Genomic DNA, 8,303 nt, shown 5'->3' on the forward strand with positions numbered 1-8,303 from the left:
TTTGGGGACTGAAGAACTATATACGACTTCATTTGCATAACTGTAGAGTCAATGTGACTACTTCGAACATATCCTGCTTCGATTTCTCTCTCTTGTGCTGGCATGAATGGGGAGAAACCATGGAGACAAATAAACTGAACATACCCCCCCGGCAGGAACTGACATGGGGCAAACTGTACATGCCGGAGTGAGAGGGCCAGCAAACAGGAAACGGAGAGGGCAGAGCTGACAGCGCATCACTCTATGATGCGTGAGGACTGAGAAAAGTTAAAAAATATTTCCAAGAACTCTACAGTCTTTGTACAACATGTACGTTTCAACAAACCAAATTTTAACATTTATACAACATTTGTCGCTCAGATGCTTAATGCTGTATTAGCATAAAGGCTGTAGAGGTACATGCTTTACCGTGAGTTCAATATTACAACACACTCAGTGGGTGAATGTAACCCATTATTCTGTAACAGTACACTCATTGCAGATGATGGCTGCCTCTGTTTTGATAAAATTTGGGGTAATTGCACTGCAGCAGTAATTGTACTGGGACTCAAGCACTTAGCCTCTGGGTGTTATATACGGCACTGAGGACCCAGATGCAGACCAGCGGATAATCCAAAAACGTAGTTTATTAGTCCATATTCGTAGCCAGGAGATCCAATACAAAGACAAAAACAGAAGGCAAAAGCATAGACGAGAAAACAGGCAAAAAGGTCAAAAATCCTGAAAATCAATAGGCGAAAATACAAAAGGGTGAAGGCAGAAACCAAAGTCACTAAAACAAAGCAGAATATCAAAAACCATAAAATCAGAAGGGCAAACAAAACAAGAGGGTAAGGCAAACTCGGAAATCAAAGGCAAAGGGGTGTCTTTTGGAATCTCAAGAAATAGGCGTACAGGTAATTCAGCACTATGACCGATCAACGTTCTGACACTGGTTCAAACAGAGACTGAGGTTTAAATATATGAGGGAAGGTGACAATCTAGGCGGGGCTGGGAAAAAGGTGGGCTAAACAAATAGAAAACAGGTGGGGAAACATAATAGGGTAATAACATAATAACGGGAGGGAGACGAAAACGCGGACTGGATGCACGTAACCAAACATGTAAAACATACGGCTCCGGATTAGGGAGTAGACAAAGGAAATACTATAACATTCAAAAGTCTACATCTCAAAAGTGACGTCCAAAATGTTTCATGGTACAAACACATGTCTAAGCTAGCCCTTTCTCTACCTTCAAACCATAATTCTTTCTCAAGCCTAGCAATGACCATTTTACTAACCATAACCATAACAACGACCATTTCACTAAAACGCACAATTGCCATTTTCATAACCCAAACACAACACTAACCCTAACATAACCCTAACCATAACCATGTTTCGTTATGTGCCTATGACCTAGGTGGAAAATTCCAGCGTAAACCAGCCTGTGATGGTGAAGATGGATTAAGCTGTACTTTCAACACTGTTTTTGGTGCTGTCCAAACATTATAGCTTGTCCACCAGTTGACCACCAGCTTATTAGCAGTTTAACCAGCATTGTTCAGCTAGAGACCAGCTTTGTTTTAGTTTTAGCTGGAATGTTCAGCAGGAGAGTCATTTGAAATACTGTATGTGATTTTTCTTTATAAAGAGGAATGAAATACCATATGATTTTCTCCACTTCAATAAAAAAATATGAGGAAACAAAGGCATTTATTATGATAAAAGCATTCCACTGAAAGCATAAAAAAATACATGAGGCAATAGTCTTATGTCCCATATGGGAAAACATCAAAAATCGAAGTTTAATCTTTGTACTAACCCTTACCCTATCCATAATCCTTTCTCAGCACCTCCCGGTGAAGCCCAAGACCGTTTTTCTAGCCTCTAGATGCATCTGAAATATGTCATGTTTTTTTTTAGTAATGGATAAAAACCAATTTAATAACATCAATTCAATAAAAAAATAACAAGGAAATGTGTTCGAGGACAAATTCAAAAGGAAATTGAGTATGGTCCAGAAACATATCTTAGAATATACACTCACTGAGCACATTATTAGTACACTTTGCTCTCACAACAGCCTCAATTCGTCGTTGCATGGATACCACAAGACATAGATGAAAACATTCTGTTCGATGTTCACATGAATGCGTCAGACAATTGCTGCAGATTTCTCAGCTGCACATCCATGCTGTGCGTCTCCCGTTCTACCACCTCCCAAAGGTGTTCTGTTGGATTCAGATCCGGAGACTGCGAAGGCCAGAGAAGAACACTGAACTCATTATCATGTTCATGAAACCAGTTTGGGACGTTTGCTTTGTGACATTGTTAGGGTACACCGAGGGTGGAGGACAAGAAGGACGAGGGACTGCGGTGATGAGGTGCTGATGGTGTATTTTATTTACAGGTGCGATGGTGGTGGTGCAGAAATATCTACAGTGATGACAAAAAAAACAGTAAATAATAATTTTCTGCGACCCCTCACTGACCCCCTGTGACAACTTCACAGTTGCAGGGGGGCTATGGAACTGTCAGTCTGCCACACGGAAGGCTGACTTCATTACTGGTTATGCCTCCTTCCTGTCCCTACAGTTCCTTGCCCTCACCGAGACCTGGATTACACCAGAGAACACTGCCACCCCCGCTGCCCTCTCATCCTCCTTCTCCTTCTCACACACCCCCCGGCCCTCTGGCCGGGGAGGTGGCACTGGCCTGCTGATCTCCCCTTCGTGGAAATTCTCTGCGTTTTCCCTCACTGACCTATCCCAATCCACATTTGAATGCCACGCTGTCTCAATTACTCACCCTGTTAAACTTTATACTGTCGTTGTTTATCGTCCTCCAGGTGCCCTGGGTTTCCTTGATGAGCTTGACACTCTCTCATTCCCTGAGGATGGCACCCCACTTATCCTCCTGGGAGATTTCAACATCCACCTGGAAGCCTCCCAGTCTGCTGCCTTCTTACCACTACTTCACTCCTTTGACCTCTCTCTGCAGCACTCTCCCCCAACTCACAAGGCTGGAAACCTTCTTGACCTGATCTTTCTGAGGAACTGCTCCTCTTCTAACCCCACTGTTACCCCTTTACACAAGTCCGATCACCATTTCATTTCCTTCTCCATCCCCCTAGCTGCTCTACCTCCCTCCCCTTCTCTGACCCCCACTGTTTCTGTCCGATGTAACCTCCGCTCTCTATCACCCTCCTCCCTTGCCCCCAGAGTCATCACTTCCCTCCCTCCTCTTGAATCTTTCTCCAAACTACCCACTGATTCCGCATCTTCCGTGCTGCTTTCCTCTCTCTCCTCAGCCCTTGACACGCTCTGTCCTCTTGTCTCCCGGCCTACTCGATCCTCCCCTCCCAGCCCATGGGTTTCTGACCTTCTACGTTCCTCCAGGCCAAGCCTACGTGCAGCTGAGAGGAAGTGGAGGAAATCAAAAGACCCGTCGGACCTGTCTTCCTACCGGTCTCTCCTGGCGGAATTCTCCTCCGCTATCCGCCCTGCCAAAAGAAATTACAACCAAACAAAAATCCAGAACGACCCCTCTACTAACTAACCCTCGTCAACTGTTCTCCATTTTCTCCTCTCTCCTCAGCACACCTCCCCCACCATCTCAGTCCTCACTCACTGCTGACTTTGCGGTATTTTTTGACGAGAAGGTTGCAGATATCCGCAGCACCTTCGCGACCACCACCACTTCTATGCCTGCCATTTCTGTGTCTGTCCCCTGTTTCTCCTCTTTCTGTCCCCTTACAGATGCTGATGTGTCTCACCTCCTGCTCTCCCACCAGCCTACTTCTTGTGCCCTGGACCCCATCCCCTCAAACCTCTTTCAGGCAATCACGCCTGACATCCTCCCATTTGTCACCTCCCTTGTTAACTCCTCTCTGTCCTCTGGCTGCTTTCACTCATCATTCAAGAGGGCCTACATCACCCCGCTTCTAAAGAAACCCACTCTAGACCCCTCCTGCATTCAAAACTACCGTCCGGTATCTCTCCTTCCTTTTCTATCCAAATCCATTGAACGAGCCGCCTCCAACCAACTCTCTTCCTTCCTCTCTCAGAATAACCTGCTGGACCCCCACCAGTCTGGCTTCAGACCTGGCCACTCGACGGAGACTGCACTCCTCTCTGTCAACGAGTCCCTTCAGGCTGCACAAGCAACCTCTCTCTCCTCTGTCCTGATCCTTCTTGACCTCTCTGCAGCGTTCGACACGGTCAACCACTCCATCCTCTTAGCCTCCCTGGCATCTACAGGGATCTGTGGCACAGCCTTAGAGTGGATCCAATCTTATCTCTCTGGCCGGTCCTCCCAGGTGTCCTGGGCTGGAGGAGTGTCAACCCCTCGCCCCCTTGTTACAGGAGTCCCCCAGGGCTCAGTCCTCGGACCCCTCCTCTTCTCCATCTACACAAGATCCCTTGGCCCCGTTATCTCTGCTCATGGCATCTCCTATCATTGTTATGCCGATGACACCCAACTCTTTCTCTCCTTCCCCCCATCAGACACACAGGTCTCTACCCGTATCTCCGCCTGCCTGAGAGACATCCAAAGCTGGATGGGCAACCACCATCTAAAGCTCAACCCAGATAAGACAGAGGTGATCTTCATCCCTGCTTTAACCTCTCCCTTCTCTGATTTCTCCATCTCACTAGGGGATATCACAGTGACCTCATCCCCTAGTGCAAGAAACCTTGGAGTGGTGATGGACAACAGGCTATCCTTCTCCGAGAACATCGCTACGGTGACCCGGGTGTGCAGGTTCTTCCTGTACAACATCTGGAGGATCCGACCCTTTCTCACCACCTACTCCACTCAGCTCCTTGTTCAAGCAATGGTCCTGTCCTGCCTGGACTATTGCAATTCTCTGTTGGCTGGCCTTCCAGCATCTGCCATCAGACCCCTACAACTGATCCAGAATGCTGCAGCCCCTCTGGTATTTAATGTTCCCAGACATTCACATGTCACCCCCCTGCTCAGCAACCTCTACTGGCTGCCTGTTATGGCTCGCATCAAATTTAAAACTTTGGTGCTCGCATACCAGGCAGTTAAAGGATCAGCCCCTGTGTATATTCAATCCCTTATCAAGACCTATACACCAACAAGACTCCGTTCTGCCACTTCGTGCCGTCTGGCGCCTCCCCCTCGCCACACCTGCACTTCACACTCACGACTGCTGTCTGTCCTGGTCCCACGGTGGTGGAATGACCTCCCGGTGAATGTCAGAACGGCAGAGTCTCTGACCTCCTTCAAGCGCAGACTGAAGACCCATCTCTTCAGGCTACACCTTTCCCTCCACAACTCACAATCACTGTGATTAGCCTTAGACCGTAATGGCACTTATGTATAGATATCGTTACTTGTATAGGTATTGTTGTTTTTATTGACTGTTGTTGTATTCTAGCTGCCAACAGTGGTATGCTAGTTTGAAAGCTGATTGTACTCTTCAAGGGTTCTGAATTTCTGTATGTTTACACTAGGACTCGGAACTGTACTGTCCTCTCAGGTCTACTTTTGCACTTGTTCTTGTGATTGATTTGCACTTTGTTGTACCTCGCTCTGGATAAGAGCGTCTGCTAAATTCCACGTAATGTAATAATAAACTTAAGAAGAAAAACTGTACAACACAAACTAAAGAAAATGCCAATGAAAATAGTGTATTTTGGCTATGCCTGAAAAGTAGGCCCACAACACAGCACACCGAACCAAACTCCAACTCACCAAAACTCAATCGACCAACTCTCAAAAACTTCCAACTCAACCTTTTTCCAGAGATATAGATGCCCGGAGCTATATGGGCACAGCCCCTCCTACCTGGCACCTTCCGTGAACCAAAAAAATCAAAAATCAAAAATCAATTAACAAAATAAACCAGAACATAACAAATATGGCCATGACAATAATAATAAACAGCTAAACACACAGGAACAACAAAGGGGGTAGCAAACGGAAATTAAATTAAATTAAATTAAAACAATCATAATTGTACTGTTCAAATTCTCCCCTTCCAATCAAACAGGTGGTAGCTTCCGCTAACCCACCTCCAGAAATACCATCTGGTTACCTCCCCTTCCTGTTTGGTAGTGGCACCCAGGATCGAACGGACCCAGGTAAACTTTATTTTGTAATATTAAGTTTTGAACGGTAAAACCCCAATAAACATTTTTAAATGCACTCGCTGTGGGTCATTTATTTCATTACTGTTACTGATGCTGGAAAAAATGTAAAGAGCGTTGTGTTGCGGTGTTTGTGTTGTGTGTCTGTAACAGTGTAAGTCTCGTCGCGGCGCTAGTGCATGACAGACATGATGCTTTATCATGCTAGAAGTAGCCACTAGAAGATGGCTACATTGTGGCAATGAAGGGATGCACATGGTCAGCAACAATAGTCAAATAGGCTGTGGCATTCAAGTGATGAAGGCGGCACGGATGGTGCAGTGGGTAGCACTGCCGCCTCACAGCAAGGAGGTCCTGGGTTCGAATCCCCGTCGGCCGGGGCCTCTCTGTGCGGAGTTTGCATGTTCTCCCCGTGTCTGCGTGGGTTTCCTCCGGGTACTCCGGTTTCCTCCCACAGTCCAAAGACATGCAGGTTAGGCTGATTGGAGAGTCTAAATTGCCCATAGGTATGAGTGTGTGAGTGAATGGTGTGTGTGCCCTGCGATGGACTGGCGACCTGTCCAGGGTGTATTCCTGCCTTTCGCCCAATGTATGCTGGGATAGGCTCCAGCCCCCCTGCAACCCTGTTCAGGATAAGCGGGTTAAGATAATGGATGGATGGATGGATTCAAGTGATGATTCATTGATATTAACAGGCCCAACATGTGTCAACAAAACATTCCCCACACCACTATACCACCGCCAACAGCATGGACTGTTGACACTAGGCAGGTTGGGTCCATGGATTCATACTGTTGGCGCCAAATTCTGACCCTACCATCTGTATGCCTCAGCAGAAATCAAGATTCATCGGACCAGGCTACATTTTTCCAGTCTTCAGTTATCCAGTTTTGTTGAGCCTGTGCCCACTGCAGCCTCAGCTTTCTGTTCTTGGCTGATCGAAGTGGAACGCAATGTGGTTTTCTGCTGTTGTAGAACCTCCGCCTCAAGGTTCAACATATTGCACATTCTGAGATGCTTTTCTGCTCACCACAATTGCACAGAGTGGTTATCTGAGTTACTGTAGCCTTTCTGTCAGCTCGAACCAGTCTGGCAATTGTTGACCTCTCTCATCAACAAGCCGTTTCCGTCTGCAGAACGAGCCGTTCACTGGAGGTGTTTTGTTGTTCATTACATTACATTAATGGCATTTGGCAGATGCTCTTATCCAGAGTGATGTACAACAAAGTGCATACCCATAACCAGGGATAAGTGTGCTGAAAGACCCTAGAGGGAAGTACAATTTCAACTGCTACCTGCACAACAAAGATAAGGACCAGGGCCTATTTGATTTTTTTATTTTTTATTTTTCCCCTTCAAACCGCAACACGCAAACATATGAACAAACCCCTTAACTAGCCAAACACTGCTTACCTAGCCAAACTAAAAATACTGATACACAGAAAGTAAGTCACAGAAAGACAACAATTAAGATTCACAGGGAAGTAGGGAGGGACAGGGAAAGGTGCTGCTTCAGTTTGCGCTTGAAGATGGGAAGAGATTCTACAGTTCTGACCTCAATGGGGAGTTTGTTCCACCACCGTGCAGCCAGAACAGACAGTAGTCGTGAGCGTGAGGTGGAAGTTCGGAGAGGGGGAGGTGCCAAGCGGCCTGTGGCGGCTGAACGAAGAGGTCTGGCAGGGGTGTAGGGTCTGATGATTTTTTGTAGGTAAGCTGGGGAAGACCCCTTAACTGCTTGGAAGGCTAGCACCAATGTTTTGAATTTGATGCGAGCCATGACAGGCAGCCAGTGGAGGGAAGTAAGCAGGGGGGTGACGTGAGTATTTGGGAAGGTTGAAGACCAGACGAGCTGCTGCATTCTGGATAAGTTGGAGGGGTCTGATGGCAGATGCTGGGAGGCCAGCCAAGAGGGAATTGCAGTAGTCCACGTGGGACAAAACCATCGCTTGGACCAGGAGCTGGGTCGAGTAGGGGATGAGAAAGGGGCGGATTCTCTGTATGTTGTATAGGAAGAACCTGCATGACCGAGTCACCGCCGCAATGTTCTCGGAGAGAGTCTGCTGTCCATCACCACGCCGAGGTTCCTTGCAAGGGGTGATGGCGTAAGTGTGGTATCCCCTAGGGAAATGGAGAGATCCAGATGGGGAGAGGTAATGGCAGGGATGAATATCATTTCAGTCTTACCTGGGTTGAGCTTTAGATG

Source organism: Conger conger, chromosome 12 (genome assembly GCF_963514075.1).
Source record: "Conger conger chromosome 12, fConCon1.1, whole genome shotgun sequence".
NCBI classification, from domain to species: Eukaryota; Metazoa; Chordata; class Actinopteri; order Anguilliformes; family Congridae; genus Conger; species Conger conger.